This window comes from Phyllostomus discolor, chromosome 6, assembly GCF_004126475.2.
Source record: "Phyllostomus discolor isolate MPI-MPIP mPhyDis1 chromosome 6, mPhyDis1.pri.v3, whole genome shotgun sequence".
NCBI classification, from domain to species: Eukaryota; Metazoa; Chordata; class Mammalia; order Chiroptera; family Phyllostomidae; genus Phyllostomus; species Phyllostomus discolor.
This window is the reverse complement of record NC_040908.2, coordinates 56,387,308-56,407,662: the sequence shown is the minus strand read 5'-3', so window position 1 is coordinate 56,407,662 and position 20,355 is coordinate 56,387,308. Positions and strand designations below refer to the sequence as shown.

The window sequence follows — 20,355 nt, the reverse complement described above, 5'->3', positions numbered from 1 at the left end:
ACTAGCTCTACTTGTCTTTTTAGCAGAAAACTTTTCTTAGGGAAATACCAAAGCAAAACATTTTTTAAAAAGACCTTTATAAATGTTACAATATCCCATTTGTCTGCTTTATTCTATGGCTATCTTAATTCGTCACACTTACTTACTTTCACTTCCCTTTATATTAATATAAAATCTCCTTCAAAATAAAAATAAAAAGCAGTTCCAATTTTGTAGAAAGGTTAAAGTTCATAGATAAAAAAACAGCATCTGAATTCAAAATAGTATTACTGTCAGGGACATAATCATAATTAGCCTCAAACTGGATGTTGAAATTTAGCAACTCATTTTTCAGCCTCAGAAAATATCTATTGAGTGCCTACTATGTCTACATGCCTTTCAGGATACTGAGCAATGGGTATGCCCAAGTGAACAAAACTAACATTGTCCCTGTCCTCATGGCATGTAGTAGTGGGGAAGATTAACGAAGTAAATGTAATACAAACCTAAACCAGCGAGCTAATAGAAATGGACAGCATGCAGTGAGCCAGCACCGAAGACACTCATTTAGATGGGCTCATTTAGATGGATGGTGAGGACAGACTGTGGGAGTTAGCTTAGATAATCTCAAAGATCAAAAATTCTGGGGACCTGGAGGAACCACTCCATGCTGATACACTTAAGATAATTGTGGGAAACTTCAGTTCTCTAGTAACCTGTGGGGGGGCTCTACCCACAGGGCCCCCACAGATGAGAATTAGTCTACCGAGACATGATCTTCTTGGGGAGGAAAGGTAGCCCATCTCTCAAAGGAGAAGGGCAAGAGCCTTTTCCTCAATGGGCTTTTACTAGGTTCATTTTGCACAGGAATACAGGTAAATCTCATTAATGGCTGTCAGGCAGTAAGGATCAAACAATAGATAACAAAGAACTCTGAGGGTCTATTTTGAGTCAGGGTCAGATAGCTAAAGAGCTATAAAACTTTGAGGAACAAACTCACTTCCTGCATGGACCCTTATCATTTAATTGAGAGCATTCTAAACAAAGCAAGTTTGACAGGATTTTAAGCATTCTTTCTTAGGCCTGATGGCCTGTGGAACCTGCCCTTTCCAGCACAGGGCTACACCACCCTCTGTCATTGTTTCAGGCTTAAGTCAGGCAGGGGAAGTAAGCCAAGAGATTAGGAGACTTCTTGCAGACAGAACGAGGACTCAGGCTCTATCAAAGCCTAGGAGCAAGGGTCCATCACCCTCTTTTGCTATAGCCTCCCAAATCCTTCCTTGGGGGCCTCCCACATGATTGTGCCTGTCTTAGATCGTCCCCCCCCTTTGGGGAATCTTACCCATCATTGGCTAACCGACCAAGCATTGGGGATCAGTTATGGATGAAGTAAAAGGAGCAGAATCAGAGCTCCTGCCAGGGAGATAAGCTTTGTCTCCTTGGTGGCTTACAGTCCTGAGGTCACTCCCTCAGCCTTAGCCTTGGGGAAGTGGGTGTTACAGTTTCGGAAAATGGGCAAGGCGGTTCCCAACAGTAACTACTCCAGATGTTCAGGCAACACTTCAGCTAAGAGCCTGTTTATGTTAACTCCATGCACATTTTTGAGAGCATGATGATCCCTACCTCACACTCCCACCCTCTATCAAAACTAATTCAACTAAGGCTTCCACCACAGACAATAAAATTCAGCCCAGACCACCCACTGACACCTTTGGTTGCCCATTTTAGTAGTTGGGTTATTAAATGTGTGAAATAAATTTTGTCTTCTTATTGGTGATGAGACATCATTTATGCTGATCATCATCATCATATGCTCAGGGACTCACAGACAGCATGGCTCACAATGGGTGTTAAAAAATTAAGTAGGTATTAAATAAATGACTACATGGTACTCCTAAATATTTATCCAATTTACTTTTTAGAAAAGTGAATCAAATTCAAATATGAATGACTGATACAGAAATTCCACTTGAAAACTGTTAAAATACTAAGATATATTATTATAAACACTCTATTTCCATTACTTTTCTCATTTTTTCCTGATTTTGCTAAACGTGGTCCTATTTTCAGTACACCTACAGTGTTGTTGTGAAAACAGAAAACATTTTCCATGATATTACACAACACCTTCTCAACAAAGTTGGTATTGCTTCACAACCTCATCCAAACATATGAATTTAAAAACTAGAATATACAGTGGTGATAGCATATTCATCTAATAATGAGAATTTTCTGAAATTTGAGTGACCAATTTGAATTCGTTCAATAGAATGACTGTATTAAAAGATTATGGTATTTTCTGTTAACCATAAGAATTATTAGTGCCTATAACTAAAAAATGGTTTTACTACATGATATTTAGGGAATAAATATAAGGATTTGTGTGAAGATAATACCATTTCTACCCACAAGCAATTTATGATGCAGTAAGGCAAGGCCTGCACCATGTGTGACCTGAAGCTCACAGAGCAAAGTCCCTGACACAGAATGGAGAAAGTATCACACTGAAAAATACATGAATTGAGCATAATGATTGAGACCTGGGCACCAACTAGATGCATGTTGTGGTATAAACCATACTTTTCTGAACAAATGAGAGGTTAAATTATATATTTTGTCTCAAATTCCATATTAGTTTGTAGACAATTTTCTCACTATAAAGCACATGTGCATAGGCTATTCTAGCTGGCCTTTCCCTCTGTAGGTCTTAGGTAGTGTTAAAAGATGTGGGGGGGAGGGGTTGTCCTAAAAACGTGTTGCCCATTTACTAGCTTTCCCATTGAAAGCATCAGATATTTAGATAGAAATCTCTGTGATACATTAGTATAATCTTTAAAATATAACCACAGCTACTCTTCAGATGTGTATGCCTTACCTTATCTGGTTTTTATAAATTCACAGAGAAGGCAAGAGAAATAATTTCCAAGGGGAAAGAGGTATGTTTTCCATAGAAGTGAGGTCTAATTTTTAGGTACAGTGCATTTCAGGAGGCTTTATCTTTAAGGCACAGCCTGAATTACAAGTGTTCTTTTATATCAAACTAATGGAGAAAGGCAGCAACAATTTCAAAGCAGGAGAAAGTGGTGATTGATCATTTTTTATCCCTGCTTACCATCTGACTCAGGAAATTTGAAATTTCAGAATTAATGAACCAATTTCATTGATAATTAATTTATTAATGGTGTCAAATGTAAGGTAGGCATATTATAAGTCTCCCATATACCCACAGTATACCAAATACAATTCCTCTGATCTCTATTGGGTATAATTATTAAAAAAGGAGATAATTCTTAAATCATGAGGCTGAGTCAGATACCTTAATAATGCACTTGTTAACTCATCTGAGAAGCAATAAAAATTATGTCAGCGAATAAACCATGGCATGTAGTTATCTATAAGAGAGTACTATTATTATAATATCTTTCTTTTTTTTTTAAAGATCCTGTATCTTTTCTTTTCTTTTTTGTGGACAAAATTATTCTTCAAGCATCAAGCCTGACCCAAGGGCTTACCCAGAAGTCCTGAAGCCAAATGGCCCTCAAGGGATTCCAGATGACCTCAGTCCTGGGAGAGCTAAGGCACCTAATAAGGATGAATACAACCACCTTGGACTTCATGGATGTATCCCAAACCCCATTCCAACCTTGAGGACTTTGGTCTCTGCAAGGTTTCAAATGTCTTCTGACAGGTCCACTAGTGCATGCATTCTAGAATGGAAGGTCCTTGAGACAATATGTACTCTCTAGGTTTTTCCACTTCTACCTCCCACACCATCTCTGAAGTTGGCCCCACCTCCTGGACTGCTATCCCTAGACACTTGCCTTCCCATGAATTTTGACTCTTCAACCAACAACTCTCACTTTTACCTTGACCTTGTGATCACCTTGACATTTTCTCCTACTATGTGACCAGTGGTGGTCATTTCAGTCCTTGTGTCAGTCATAACTATAAATACACATTATAGAATACAAACCATCACAGTTTATATACCCAAGACCCCCATTTTAGAAATAATTTGGTCAAGCTTCCTCCACCTGGGAATCTCTCCGGTAGCTTCTGCTGGCCACTGTTGTTGCTGCATCCTGCTTTGTCTGGTGCTGTCATGGCCTCATTACACAGCCTGAACTACACTTCTTTTAGGGGCCCCCATGCAGAAGTCAGAGTGCCATGAGCTTGCTGGAGAAGACAGCACCAAAGAAGCGGCATGTCTCTTATCTCTTCACACTGACAAAAGCTGAGTGAAGCATAATAGAATAGGGTGAAAAAGTTGGATGGAAACCTCCACTTGAATCTTCCTCAATCAGGAAGCTCACTTATTCCCAAGGCAGCCTGTAGATTTTATCCTCCCCCAATTAATGTTTACTTTCATCAAAATAAGATTTATATAGTGAAAAATTTTAAATAGTGTTAAACACTTAGACCAAAACAGTAGTCTCTTATGTAACTCTCCCTGCCATTCTGCAATACTCATATACAAATAGAAATGACTTTCATGTCTTAAAAAGTGTTCCTTCTGGAATTCACAACCATATTCCTATATCATGTGTATATTTCTATTCATTGGTCCTAGATCTACCATCTAAAAGAAGACATACTTTCCAAGGCTAATCCTGCACATATGTGCAGAAGCTAGTGAAGGTCCCCTTTATCTTCTTTCTTTAGGCTAAGTTACCCTTGTTCTTCAACTCTTCCTTTGTGGTTTTAAGACCTAAACCCTTGTTATCCTACATACGCATGCTAAGTGATCAACATTCATTTTAGTTTATATAAAAAATAACTTTAAGGTTCCAGAGGTAGACTAACTAGTAGAGAATTCAGCAAGATTAAATATCATGATTTACATACCACACTTCCATGACTGGAATAATGAAAGCTTTCTCTCTCTACCTCACCCCATTTCCCCGCACAGATACAATGAAAGATGACAATCAATGTCTAAGAATGTAATTAGACCCCTAACAACAGCAGTTTTAAAGTCAGTTGGGTGAATGACTGGGTATTGAGACACATATAAAATGCACACTTGTCTGCACATTGATGAGAAGGGGACAGTTAGAAACTTACTTCTCTTTTTCTATGGGTTGAGCCAGCATTATCTATAATAATCATATTTCATCACTGGGAAGTCAGCACGACTAACACAATTGACATCAGCAAGACAACTGGGAGAATAAGCAGAATACCTGCAATGCTCCAGTGAGGAGGGACCACTTTACATCCACACTTGACAGGTTCATTTTTTTATTGTAGTTAAGAATGCATAGCTAAAAATTTACCATCTTAATCATGTGATTGTATCATACAATAGTTTGGTACATTTTTTTTGTGCAACAGTTCTCTCAAACTGCCATGGATAGCTTTTTATGTCTGTCTGGCCATTATTATGGACTGCCCTGTTGGAATTCCTAGGCACTATTTCAGATTGTCTAACTCATATTTAAATGGTCACACTGAGGAAAGTCAATTCTGAAATCTACGGTGGAGCAGGTAATGGTCAATAGAAAGGCACCTGTTGGAGGGTTTATCAGGGTTAATTCAGCCCTCATTCTGCTTACTGAACTCCAAGTATCCATCAGAGAAAGGGGCAGCTTTTGTTTTGTTCATATATGGCCATGTAAGTAAACACGGTCCTCCTAGAGTGTCCGGGCAGGGGACGAAGGCCGGTAAGTAGGGAAATCAATGAAAGATCTTAGGTGTTTTTCATTTCAACCTAGATAGCAGTCAGATTTAGTATACATTTAAAAAGTTTTTCCTACCACTACCTTATACACTAATTATCTTTAACTGAGCCAGCACTTCTTTGAAGCCTAACAAGCCTGTCCATGATGATGGCAAACAATCCAAATGAACAAGGCTGGAAATGGAAATGTTACCTGCCTCTCATTCACTTCTGTAATAGTGCCATGTGCAATGTCCTATTAAGGGCATTGTGTTCCAGGCAGTGACTAGCAGCAAAGGCAGTGAGGAGCCCTTGGCAGAGCTGGGAATCCAGGGATCCACTATTATAGTCATGTAAGACCTACAAGGGCAGGGATCTTGGTCAGTTTTGTTTATCAATCTATTCCAAACAATTAAAACAGTTTACAGAACTGAGTAGGTACTTACCAAATAATATAACTAATGAATGATTCAGAGAGGATGTAATAACCTGTGCAACTTAATGTTATAAAAATCCAATTTACTATTTCCTTTTTATTGAATTTATTGTGGTGACAGTGGTTAACAAAATCATATAGGTTTCAAGTACACAATTCTACAACACATCATCTATACACTGTATTGTGTGTTTACCACCCCAAGTCAAGCCTCCATTTATCACCATTTATCCCCTCATACCCTCCTTTACCTCCAGCCTCTCTCCTCCCATCCCCACCAGCAATCACCACACTGTTGTCTGTGTCCATGAGTTTTTTCTCTTTTTGCTTTATCCTCCCATCAGCCAGGCCTCCACAGCTGTCAGCCTGCTATCTATCAAATAAACTAACCAAAAAAAAAAAAAAATAGGGACAGACTTATAAAAATCCAATTAAAAATAACTTTGATTGAAATTGCTTACCTTCTTTTTTTTTTTAAAGAAAACTTTGGCAGAATACCAGTCTGTTGTTTTCTAAGAATTCACATACTGCCTGCTTAAAAATCTGTTGTTAAATATTGCTAGGCATCTCAATTCATATTATCAATACGAGTTTCTAGAATCAACATAGTCCTCTTGTGTGAAAATTATGGTAAAATAAGATATTGGTTTATATGCAATTTATCTGATTTCTTAGACAATTTTGAGATTTATTTCACAAATTCTTTTAAATTTTAAAAACATATATTGAATTAACAATTCAATTGCATATGAATACTGAATGTGAATACTGAAAATTTACACCGAAATTTATTTATAATTCTTGAATATATAGGAATACCTCACAGCCAAGTCCAGTTCCTGTTTGTCAGGAAAAACTAGCTCATATCTCCCTTGACTGGGGTATTCCCCACTGACCTATTCCACCCCTCGCTGTCCCTCCTGCACTGCAGCTGCCTTTACCAACTGCATCACCGATGTAATCAACACTCCTCCACTTATTGACAAACCGCTTTATAACGAATCCCACCAGTTTGGGGGAACATTTGTTCTTCCCCCAATGTAATACTACTACAGATGGAGGTAGGAATCCAGAGCTGGAGGAAAAGCCAGTACTAACAAGTACATTAGCCCAACAATCCTAATACTTTTCTAAAGTTGCACAATTCTTTAGAGCATTCAGAACTAGATGAGATTGACACCTGCGTGGCAATGAGAGTAAGAACGACCCTTAGATTTTACAGCTGAAGCAACCAAAATCCAAAGAAACAGTGTTTCTCAGGTTGCATGCCTAATAAGAGATGCACAGAAAACTTCCAACTTATGAAAAGTGTGATTTGGGGAAAGTTTTCCTGACTTCCCTGAGTCTAAATTAGTTCTAATGATTGAGCTATTAATGTCAAATGCAGAATTGCCTTAGGGATTGACATGACATGAAGTAGTGGGCACAATGCCTTGCTTATAGTAAGTGTTCAGTAAATGGTAGCTACTGTCACTGATATCAGTGCTTCAATAACAGCACTGTCCTTTTGGGAACCCCCCTACCTGGTATCAGAAGCTGTAACCCCTGCCAAGGCTAAAGCTAAGGGCCATAAGCCAGGGAGGAGACAAAAGCTTATCTCCCTGGCAGGAGCGCTGCTTCTGCTGCTTTATTCATACCTGAACCCCAAAGCTTGGTCAGTTAGCCAATGACAGGTAAGATTCCCCAAGGGGGGAATGATCTAAGACAGGCACGATCATGTGGGAGGCCCCCAAGAAAGGACTTTGGGGGCTACAGCAAAAGGGGGTGATGGACCCTTGCTCCTCAGCTTTGACATAGCCTGAGTTCTCATTGTCTTGGAGAAAATCTCCTTATCTCTTGGTTGCCTTAGTTCCCTGGCTCCACCTAAGCCTGAAACAATGACAGGGTGGTGCAGCTCTGTGCTGAAAAGGATGGATTCCCCTGGTGATCAGGCCTAAGAAAGAGTATGTAAAATCCTGTGAAACCTGCTTTGTTTAGAATGCTCTCAGTTGAATGAGAAGGGTCCAAGGAGGAAGTTAGTTTGTTTCTTAAAGTTTTACAGCTCTTTGACCCTGACTCAAAATAGGCCCTCAGACTTCCTTATTATCTATTGTTTGATCCTTACTTCCCAGCAGTGAGTACTGAGCTTTTACCTGAATTATTATGCAAACGAAACCAATAAAAAGCTTCTCCGGAGGGGGAACAGGGCGCTCTCCCCACCAGGGAAGGTGGCCTAGCTGTGTGCTCCCCATGTGAGGAGTGGCCCTGCTGTTCCTATTCCCCCACAAGACCTGGTTGTGTCTGTGTATGTTTTTCTCGAGTTTTCCATGAGCCATCCGCAGCGTTCCATGATCACTGCTGGCCAGTGACCCACGCATCACTGTCCTTTTTATCCTGAGGTGGCAGAACATGGCTCAGGAGCCAAACCTGGCCCACCACTGCTTCATATGACCTACAAGCTAAGAATGATAAAACTTAAATGGCTAAAAATTATCAAGAATGGTGATTCATGGTACACGAAAATATATAAAATTGAAATTTAGCTTTCCATAAATGAATTTTATGGGAGCACAGACACACCCATTGTTTACCTATTGCCTCCTGCTGATGATTTCTCACTGCAAAAGCAGAGTGGAACGGCTGTGGCAGAGACCTTGGGGCCCACAGCACCTAAAACACTTTCTGGCTCTTGACAGAAAACATCTCCCAGCCTCTCCTGTTCTTAACTGTCAAGCTAAGGTTTTCTGCTGAGTCAGAGACTCATTTTCCTTTCTGCCCTACTTGCATGAACTCATTTAACCTTTTATTTTTAAGAAAGTATGAAGAAAGAATGACATAGAAACAACTAAACAATTTGCTATTATTAGGAAAAGTTATGAAGGCCTGTGATACCTGCTTTGTCTTTTGTTTTTATCTCAACTCCTCTTCCCTTTTACTTCAGAAAGTAAGGTAGGGGGAAAGAGACAGGGGGAAAGAAAAAGGAAGAGACAAAGAAGAAAGAGAAATAAGGCCAACTAAAATTCAAGGGCTATTAATCGGACCCTGGCACAGGGGCCTGAAACACTTTCCTCCTGCATTGTATCTGGAATCCAAGACAAGTGACAGACAGACTCATGTGTGCACACAACACACAGACACAAATACACAGACACATGAGTACTGTCTTCTCTTAGGGTCGTCTTATTTGAAAAGCCTGTGCCTGGAATTATTTTATAAGCAGTACAAACACCTCTGTGCCATTTCTTATTAACAGGACTTGAGAGAGTAAAATTAGAATGTTCACACTAAATGTTTTCACTAGGTTTAGTATGCCTCCTATCATTCAAAACATACTCTACTGACAAACACACTCATTCACATTTTTCTCTCATGACTAATAAATATAAAGCTGTTTCTGACAATAGAGATCAGTCCTTCATGTGTGTCCCTAGATAGGTTCTCAAAGTAGGTTTTGAGCATTTTCTCAAAATGGTTTAAGTCAACAACTCGGCATAAGCAGATTAGAAATGTAGTATTATAAAATAACAAATAAGTAAGACAACCAATGGTTGTAATAATGATAAAAGTAATAGCACCACTAAGGCAGGTTGTATTTTGTTTCTAAATGGATAAGATGACAGTGAGGTCTCATCCATTGCTCTGAGGACATACATTAGAAGAACCTTCCGAATAACTTCTCAGAAATATCACGGAGAAGCTGTTGGGCTCAAAGGCAATCACAGCTTCCACCAACTTCCACCAACTCTGCAGAGTGACTCAAAAAACATAATCTCATTTGATGGGCAAAGGTTTCCTAAACTCACAAGAAGCAAATATAGGAATTCTTTCTTGATGAAGCTCTACCATGAGGAAAAATGACCAGTCCAGTGACAGCAGCCAACAGAATTCATTCTGTTTTTTCCTTTGACCTGAATGCCCACTCTCAACCTGGTGTTTTCTGCTCCCATTGTCTTTATTATCCTTCCAGTCACCCCCTTTGCCCCGCAAAAGTGGCCCTAACACCTTTGACTTCATGACCTTAATATCTCTTCCAACCATCTTTCATTTAATCCAACTTCACAACCCTTCCCTCCATTCTACTCCAAGTCCCCATTGTCACATCTGGCCACAGGTATTGCAATCACTGCCATTGTCTTCTCACTTGCCTTCCCACGTCTTTCCTCTGCCCTCCTTGTAAGCTATTCCCAAGGCTGCCGAGCTTCAGCATAGTGTGGTAGTTACACCTACTCAAAACCTTCAATGGCTGGGTGGCTCAGTTGGGTGGAGGATCATCCCATAAACCAAAAGGTTGCAGGTTCAATTCCTGGTAAGGGCACATATCTAGGATGCAAGTTTGGTCCCCAGTTGGGATGTATATGAGAGGCAATTGATTGATGTTTTGCTCTCACATCCACGTTTCTCTCCCTCTCTCCCTTTCACTCCCTTCCCCTCTTTCTAAAATCAATAAGCATGCCCTCCAATGAAAATGAAAAATAAACAAACAAAAAACCTTCCATGGATGCCCACTGCCTGTAGAAAAAGTGCAAAGCCCTTACTCTATATTTATTAGTATTGATTATTTAATTTTTCTCTCTCTCTAGTTCATGTTTATTAAATCAGTCTGCACAGTGACTTAGACACTGGGGGAAGATCTCAAACAGTCACAGTTACCATTTATTTGGAGTGCCAAGTATTTGTAATATTCTACCCATAATCCCCATAGTCACCCTAAAAGACATGCCCATTATCCCCATTTTATCCCCATTTTATTGACAGAAAACATGAAGCTCAAAAAAGTTTTCTTTTTTTCCATTGCCCTAGTCCCTGGTGTAATGTCTTTTATGCCTATATACTAAATATTCTTCACATATTTATTAAACAAGTAATTGTTTCTTCTTCTTCTGTCTCTTTTATAAATAACCTTAGAGGATTTTATAAATTAATTTTGTTAAATTGTTCATCCCTAGATAAAATGGCCTTTGATTAATTATTAGAACTCATCTTGTTCCACGTTCAAATATAAGAGCTGCCACCTTTATGGGGTCATAATCCTCTTGATTCAAGTCATAGGTGGCACTTCACTAGACTATATGGTAATTAAAGGTCCTGTCCTAATGTATAAAAACCAGAGAAGGAGTATGATTAATTCTATTTTTCAATTTTATCTCACTCTAGCTGCCTCATTGAAATGGAAATCCTCAGAAGTGAACATTTAAAACTATAAAAGGTCAAGAATATCAAGGGCTTTCTCCCAATCTCCACTCAGTTTGAAAAAGAAAAAGATCACTTTGTACCATGTTAATTAGTATATTATTACGTCAGGCCAGGAAGCCTCCAATAATTTCTAACCTGTCCTGTCGTCCCTTAGAGGGAAGGAGAACTAATCTTAAGCAATAGTCTGCGTGTAAAGATACTTTTATCAAGATGAATTTCACAAATATCAATTTATAGAAGTTACCACTGAAATGACAAGTAGGTGATGATATGATTTTCTGAAGATTATTTTATTCTTTAAAAAATTATCCTTATTATCCTTATAATATCTCTCTACGTAAAATTAAAATTAACAATATATTTTCAATTTAATATAGTACATAAATATATATTATGTAAATTTATAATAAAAATATATACATTTAAATATAACATTTATATTTTATAAAAGAAAAACATGCATAAACTTGTTTACTTCTTAAAGCATTTTGTATTCTTTGACTCTTTTTAAAAATATTTTTGAATGTCTACTTATGGAAGCAAAGATTAAATGTTTTAAGACATCTGAAATTACTGAACAGGCAACAAAAACTGAGGAGTCAGAACACAGATCTTATAAAACATTAAGGAGAAATCAAATAACATGTTCTTACTCAATATGAAAAAGAAGAATGAACCTAATCAACAAAACAAACACGCAAGCAAAATATAACCAGAGACACTGAAATAAAGAACAAACTGACAGTAACCAGAGGGGCAGGGGGAGTGAGATAATGGAAAAAGGGGAAGGGTCATCGGGGAACCTGTATAAAGGATCCGTGGACAAAGCCAAAGGGGGTAGGATTGAAGGTGGGAGGTGGGGGTGGGTAGAGAGGGAGAATGTGGTGACAGGAAAATGGAGACAACTGTAGTTGAACAGCAATAAAAAAGAAAGAGAAAAATGAATATAAATGAGATGAAGAGGAAAACAATCACACAGACATCCCTACCTACCTATTGGGAGTGACTAATCAACACTGCAATCGAGGAGGTGAAGCCCAGCATAGGAAACATATCTTAGAGCTCCAGGAAGAGCAGAGCAAACTACTGGGACAAGTATAAAGTACTGAAATAAGTATAATACCTTATATAAACCCATAGTTATAAACCCATAGTTAGTGAGAGAATGGCAAACAGAACTTACTATACAGTCACTCAATTCTAAAATACCACAAGAGCATCCACTGAATGTCTGTGTGGAACTAGGAATTAGGCACAGTATGTCCTGAGTGTCTCTGCCCACCCCCCAAATTTTCTCACTTTCTCAAGTCTCTGCTGGTGCCACTCTTACCTCCTCAACCCCCTGGGACTCTTGTTACTGAGTGAGTCCATTTTATTTTCACAGTAAACAGCACTTGGACATACTTTGTTTCCTGAAGATCCCTTAGAATCATGTCTGTACACATATTTCCTCTTTAAAGATAATGGCAGGGAAAGGATAATATTTAAACCAAATGTCATATATAATTTCTTTTACCAAGTATATATCATCTTTCCATTAATTATAAACTTAATTATAAAAGTGACCTGAAACTTACATTTTTCAATTTTAAAAGGAGTCATGTATGTAAATGCATGCTGGAATTCTTACTAGGTATACACAGATTCCTCATCTCATGCACTAGAATATAACATATCAATAATGTCAAAAGCTTTACTCACTGATTCTTTTTTGTCACTGGAATATGATTTTACTTCAAAGTCCTTAAATTTTTTGCTAATACTTAAAAATAGGTTCTAAATTAAAAATTGAAATAAATATTCAATTCAAGCTTACTCCATGTTTAATAATGCTGAAGAACAAGAATTAAAAATTAACATAACACAGTAGGACTGGCAGATGTACCTAATCTGTAGGCAAGAGATTTTTAAAAATCTAAAAGAATTGTTCATTTTAAAAGTCTAACAGCAAAAAGCAAAGGAAACACTGACCCTAGCACCCACATTATGTCTCTCTCTATTCTATGGCAACCCAAGGCAAATGAGTGGGTACGAGGAGGAAGATTTCACTTGGCAAGTGATAAGACAAAAAACCAGACATGTTAACACATAAAAGGAAATTGAACAGCCCATATCTTTAACAGATTAAAATCACCTTATTCCACAGTTTAAAACAACTGATAATTTGTCATACTCTTTTAAGCTACAGATATCAAGTAATAGGTTTTTGAACCACTCCCTGTCTGTGTTTTCAACCAGATGTTTAATTGCTGGGTAAGCAATGTTTCAAAATAGACATTCAGATTAGAACTCACCCACCTGTCAAATGTAGCAGAAAATAGCCTCTCTGCTAAGTTGGAGAAAGATGAATTGTCCCCACAGAGCTATGACAAGCTCTTGAGATTTCTCCTCAATGTTGAGAATATAGATGTCTGAACACAGCTGTTCTCAGTCTGTTTTCGCTGCTTTTCTTCCATCAATGCTTCCTCTAAATAAAGTGTTTTCCCTAAAGGGAACAATTTGACCAGTGATACCCACTAACCTCTGCATTGCGTGTGTGTATGTGCAGGCACACACGTATGTGTACACAGGTTTGGGGAGGAGACAGAGGGCCCCATTTCTTTAGGACTCATCGGTTAACATGCCAACGGAGCTCATAATTTAGACTCAGAAACAAAGGTAAAGTGACGGTCTACAATGGAAAATGCTGTTTCCTAGCCCCATTTGCAAATGGGAAGCCACTCATTTTACATAAGTCCTCCATTATGAAAGGAGCTATCTATGAATGCTATCATTAAATTACTAACATAAAATTCTAGAAGTAGTCAGAGAAAAAATTATTGTAGGTAATAGTGCTTCCCCAGAAAAGCAAGACAAGAAAACATGAAAAGCAGCAAATTAATTAAGGTTGAAGTTGAGAAATTTTGAGGCACTTAAAATTCTTTGCTTGCTTTCCGTTGCCTTTCATAATAAAACTGAAATCCTATAAAGTGAGCGACGGGGATCTCCACACTCAGACTCCGGAGCAGTGTTTGTCACTCACCTCACTTCTTACCCTCTACAGTGAGAGTCAGAATTTTCATTTGTAAAGGCCAGGTAGTAAATATCTTTGGCTGTGTAGATGGTATCATCTTTCATAGGCAACTACTCAGCCCCGCTGTCGTAGCACAAATGCAGTCACAGACAATACATTAAAAAAAAGGGTATGGCTGTGTTCCAATAAAACTGTATTTATAGGCACTGAAATTTGAATCTCACATAATTTTCACATGTCACAGAATAGTTGTTCATCTTTTTAATTTTTTAACCATTAAAAAATGTAAAACTATGGGCATCATACAAAAGCAAACAGTGGTCTGCATGGTTTGATAGCCATGGTTTATCCCTCTGGGTGCCTAAGTCTCCCTCCCATTCACTCCGACAACAGTCTAGAATCTCATGGAAAAAAAAAAGCCAGAGTGCTCCACACATGCTGAGTTTTTTTGCCATCATGGCTTTGTACTTGTCCCTTCTTTCACAATACTCCGTTCACACCCTTCTTTGACAAACTGACTTCTGCTCACCTTTCTCTTGTGACTTTCTCTGAGATGCCCTCCTGAATTCCACATGTCTGTCAGGAGGCCCCTTTTCTATGCCCTATGACACACTGAAGTTTTACTGTGGCCTAGGGACACAGTACCTAGTTCAAGACTGCACACAGCCTGGCCGGAATTTTTGTCAGTAGATCTCCTGTGCCTTGGTACTCATTTGGTTCTCAGTAAATACTAATTGAATAAGTAGGTAAAGAGAGATCTGAAGAATATTGCGATGACATGTTGACCTAGGTTAGAGTAACCAGTGGAGTGTTGGAGGACTTTCAACAAAGACAAGTCTGACTGAATAAATCGCTGTTTGGATGCAGTTGTATAGCATAACGATTAGGACAATGGGTCCTACATCAAACCTGCCTGAGCCCTGGATCCACCAGTCACTATTTGCGTGGCCCAGGTTAACTGGCTAAAGTATTCTACAGCACAATTTTCTCATCTGGGGAATGTATTTCATAAGAACTAAATGTGTTCACACTAGAGGAACATAGTGTTTGACACACAATAACATACTGATCAAATAGCTATCATTAGTACTGACATCAGCCAGAAAGGAATCTAACCTCAGGGACTCTAAATACCAAAAGTGAGAACCTATAATTTTGCTCTTCATCATAAATTTATTCAGTCATTGCACACAAAGAAATCTGTGTCAAGCAGAATCAACTGGATTAGGAAAACTGGAACAAAGGAAAAAAGATTTATCCCCAGAGTTAGAGTCTGCAGACACAGAAAAGGAGCTAGAATTGTATATACACGTGAGAGACAGAGAGTGAGAAAGATGCAGATTTCTCCCATGGCATCAAAATACTCACTTAAGGTGCAGGACAGGTGACTCAGTGGACAGCTTTACCATAAAAGGAAAGAAGGAAGGCTGCCTTCTCTATATCACAGCCTAAACTTTCCTCCACTACATCTGTGACCTCCATTCTCCTGGAGGTGGCCATAGACAAGAGCTATGACAAACACAGGTGCTTTTTTTAAAAATAAGTGATAGTTTTTATTATTGGGAAAACAATAAATATAACACAGCTGAAGAGGATTTCTTCCATGTGTTATCACACAAAAATGTTATTTACAACCATGAAACACAAAAATATTATTCACAACCATTAAATATGGCAATAATTTGAATAAAAATCCAAATAATGATAAGTTAAATGAAATAATTTTGGTCATTGTTTTTGCTGTTTTGGTTATATTGCATGCTGCTAATATATATTTGTTGATGTGATCTCTCCTTAAATCAAAATTCTAAATTATTTAATGCCTAATCAAAATACTATTTTCTTATTGATTATTAATTTTTCTGGAATGTGACTTTAATTTTTGCTTTTTACACTAGAACTATCTTCCTCCTGTACCATCTATACAGTGTTTCCTGGAAAGAATGATGAATCTTTAGTACATGCCTCAGATAAAGAAACACTGGGACTACTTGTACCAGGACTTAAACATTTTCTTCCTTTCATCTTGAAATTCACTGGCAGTGTGACATTTGAAAGTGTACTAATAGAGTTGTAGTGAAGAAGACAGGTTCAAGCAGGGAACAAAAGGAGACCTTGTACAGCCTAATGCCAGCAAAGCCATTTACCTGAGTGTCAGCTGTGTGTAGAGATGAATATAGTTCCTACAGTCAACCCTTTCACAGGCATTATTGCCTTTCTAGGACATCCCACTCCCCTCCACATGAACGACATTTTCTTTCTTTTTACATTTATTTCTCTATTACAATTCAGTATTACTTTGTATTGGTTTCAGGTGTATAGCATTGTGATAAGACAATCACATCCTTTACAAAGTGTTACCCCCGATATTTCTAGTATCCACCTGGCACCACACATAGTTATCACAATACTGACTAAATTCTCTATGCTGTACTGTACATCTCGTGACTGTTCTGACTGTCAGTTTGTACATTTTAACCCCCTCACCTTTTTCACCAGTCTCTGCTCCTTCTCTTCTGGCAAACATCAGTCTGCTCTACCTGTCTATGAGTCAGACATGGGGTGCGGTGGATTGAAGGTGTCCTTACTGTTTTACGTGGTGCTTCACAGGCCTTGCCAACTTTCACATGCATGTTCACTCACATGTCCACACACATGTACACACACTACACTTTTCTTTTTGGGGCCTTGCTCTTTGCTGCTTACTTTCTACCACATTACCAAAGGACTGTTTACTAGGATATTGGGAGGTAACTGCCCTTTTATTATTCTTCCAAAGAGGGTCAAACTAAGGAGGTTGAATAGACACCCTGTCTGCACCAGCTATTTTTCATGTATGATCATTTAAAATTCACTCTTACCAAATGAAAATATTGTATCTTAGTTCACACTGACTTGCTATTTATTATTTTAAACACAAATAAAACTCCCAAGTGGTGTCATGCAGTGAAATAATTAAAGTGACTAAAGTTCTATTTCTTCATCTTTATAATTACTGTATTTCCAATTTACTATTTGAGTGCAAGAGTATATAGCACTACAGGTTCTGGAGACATGAACTCCATCCTAAATGAACTTGAATACTTCTAAACTGATAAGAACTTAATCAACTCTTGAACACATAGACTACAAAGCAACTGCATAATTGGAAATTATCCCAATTAACTTTCATATGAAATATAATGCCTAAAATATAAAATATACTTATTTGAAGTTTATAAATGCATTACTATAACTCAACAGGAACTACAACATTGTTTTTAGAACTTCCACACCAAAAATAAGTGTTTCTTGAGGGCATTGTATTTCATCACTAAGACTGTTTAGAATTGATATAGCATGGTGATAATTAAAAGCAGATCAACTTTGTATAATTTTTTTATTGTTTTGAAATTCTCTAGATTACACTCCCTTATGGGTGGCAGCTAGAGTGACCACCCTAACCACCATCCTCCAAGTACACCACTGAATCTAAAGAAAACCTGCTTGGTGAGTTTCAAAAGAAACACCAAGTGAAAGTACAGTGTAACTTGTAAATCTGTAAAACAATGTGAAGTACTAATTTACTCCAACAGTGTACTCTGGAAGATTGGAAGATTTGGTTCCTACAATAGGAACCAAAGAAATGATTCACAACTGGCAAAGTTACAGGTGCTTTTGGGGAGGAGCTGTGCTTGAGAATACACTCCTGCCTGGCACTCTTGGCCGTACACCGGAAAAGACATACCAGCCATAAAGCGGAGCAAGGCGGTCTCTCCACATGATCAAACACATATCACACACCTGAAGATTACCCTACTATTCTCTATCCAACACATTTGAAACGGCAACTCAGAGATGTAATTTCTAGTCACATTTGCTTGATATCCCAGAAACTGCAAGGAATTGAACTTGACTGGTTGTGTTGACAGACTGTCAGAACTGTAGGAAGTTTCCAGAAGAAAGCGTGGGAGGACCATTAACAATGAATGGAGATGCATCACTGACTCTGTTTTTAATGCATGAAAGCTTAAAGTAGCCATCATTGACTTCGGGCTGTAGCTCTACAAAGTTTGTCAGGAATGACAGCGCAAATCTGCGGGGGAACTAGTTTCACACTTCAATTAGACTAACACTGTGGTGAGTTGAGATTTTTGAAATTAGGTTTCAGATGAAACTCACTAAGTTCTATTTAAATTGTTAAGACTCATATATCCCTGTGCTCTAAAAATTACTAAGAACTCACTAAATGGCTATGTAAACTTGGACCAACCAGTTCTGGCTTGTCACAAATGTTCTCATTTGTAAAGTGGGAATTCAGACTTGACCATCTCTGACCTCCAATTTTATAATTTTTAAATCTATGATCTTATGTGTGAAATGACTTAGAGGACACAGCAATTAATGTGTCAAGGGCTTGTTTACTGCAAAGAAATCTGAGCTCCATTTAAACTTGCTTTTCTTAGTTCAAAGACCATATCAACTTGCCTAAATTAAGTTATAAAAGTCTTCCTACAAAAGGCAATTCTAAGAATTTAAGTTTGCTCCAGGACCATTTTAAATCATGCAGGTTAATAGTTGCATGTGCTGAAGTGTGGCCAGGATGACAGCTCCAGCACGTACTTGTAAATAAGTGTGAGTAAATCCATGACCTTCAAACCGAAACAGAATGGAGCTTACAATGGAGCTTAAATTCTGAATGTTCTCTTCAGTGCTTTTCAAAAGCAGTATTTCCTTTAAAAAAGACAATAGAGAAAGAGTCCATTTGTCTTTTTGCTTAAGTTACCAAACAAAGAAGGAAAGCAAGGTTTAATAAGGCCCTGGAGATTCTACTAAATGCCCCTGCTTTAGGCTGATATAAAATGGGTAATTTTCCTTTAACAACAGGTGTCTTCAGTTTTATTTCTTGAGTTTGCCATGAATCACTGTTGCATTCACAGAGTAAATGAAAATGTTTTCCTTTCTTGACTCCCTGCCATTGTTAATTTACTGGTTCTTAAAGTTAGAATGAGTTTTAAACAATCCACTTTTGTCAACAGAACTTTCTATTAAATTTCGTTTCTTCTGTGAGGGCATGATAGAATTCAGGACAATGACTGGTGTAAGTTTACACAGCAGAAAAAGGGCATCTTCCCTAAAGTCCTCACTCATATCCAGCTCTCAGCAATCACTAGATATGCTTTGAGGTTTACAATCTGTTACTTCTTCAACATCCTCTGTTCACATGTAAAATCATTTTCCAACATAAAAGAACATAAATGAGGCTTAAATAAGTTTTATACAATATACAGTTATTGTAAGAACTGGCCAAAAATGTACAATTCACTCCTTACCCTACCTCAGTTAAAAATAAATTCTTCTAAAACAAGAGCTGGAATTTGTTGTAATGATAAGGCTGTCTAAACAAACAATGACGGAAAATTAAATGGTTGACTATTTTCTTTCATAATATATTTTTCACTGTTGAACAGTTCAACACTTATTCTTTCTGAACTTTATGTAGCATAAAAATGTTATGAAAATGTTTCCTGACTCATGGCCACTTAATGTCTTCCTTAAAATTGAACCTTTGAAGTTGCAGTTTTAAGTGCAGCATCTCCAAGTTAGGCAAGGCGATTGGCAGCACTATATGAAAGCACTGTCTATGGTTTCTCTGAGTATGTCTGAGTGGGGAGAGGAGGTTCCTTTCCGTATCTTTTAATGATGTTCACTAAAATGAATTATTATCAGGTCATTCATATTGGTATGTGAAAACTCTATATAAGTAATATAATAATATCTGGAAAAAAAGCATTGCCCTCAATTCTTCCTAACCCCTCTATATCAATATCATCAGAAAATACAATTACAGACTTCAAGTAGGTCTTCAGGGATGCTCTAAAATCCTACTCTGGTTTATCCCAATAATTACTTTGTATCTTTTCCTCAATCTTTAATGTAATTCCCTCTTATCCAAGTTTATTCTCAGTTAATAATTTCCTTGTATCTTATTTAATATTTCTGGAAGAAACAGAAGTGTTGAGAAGAGAACTTGCTTCATTTCAACCCACTATCACCTCCACCCACCACTGGTCCTGGACCTTACATTCTGGCATCCCTCCTAGGTAACTGCTGTCT

At 37.9% G+C, this 20,355-nt stretch overlaps 1 protein-coding gene across 3 annotated transcripts in view; it reads right to left on the bottom strand.

Moving 5' to 3' along the window:
- CTNNA2 (catenin alpha 2) overlaps positions 1-20,355 on the bottom strand; it is a 1,115,426-nt gene that overhangs the window by 915,821 nt on the left and 179,250 nt on the right. The gene's annotated exons all lie outside the window — the stretch shown is intronic.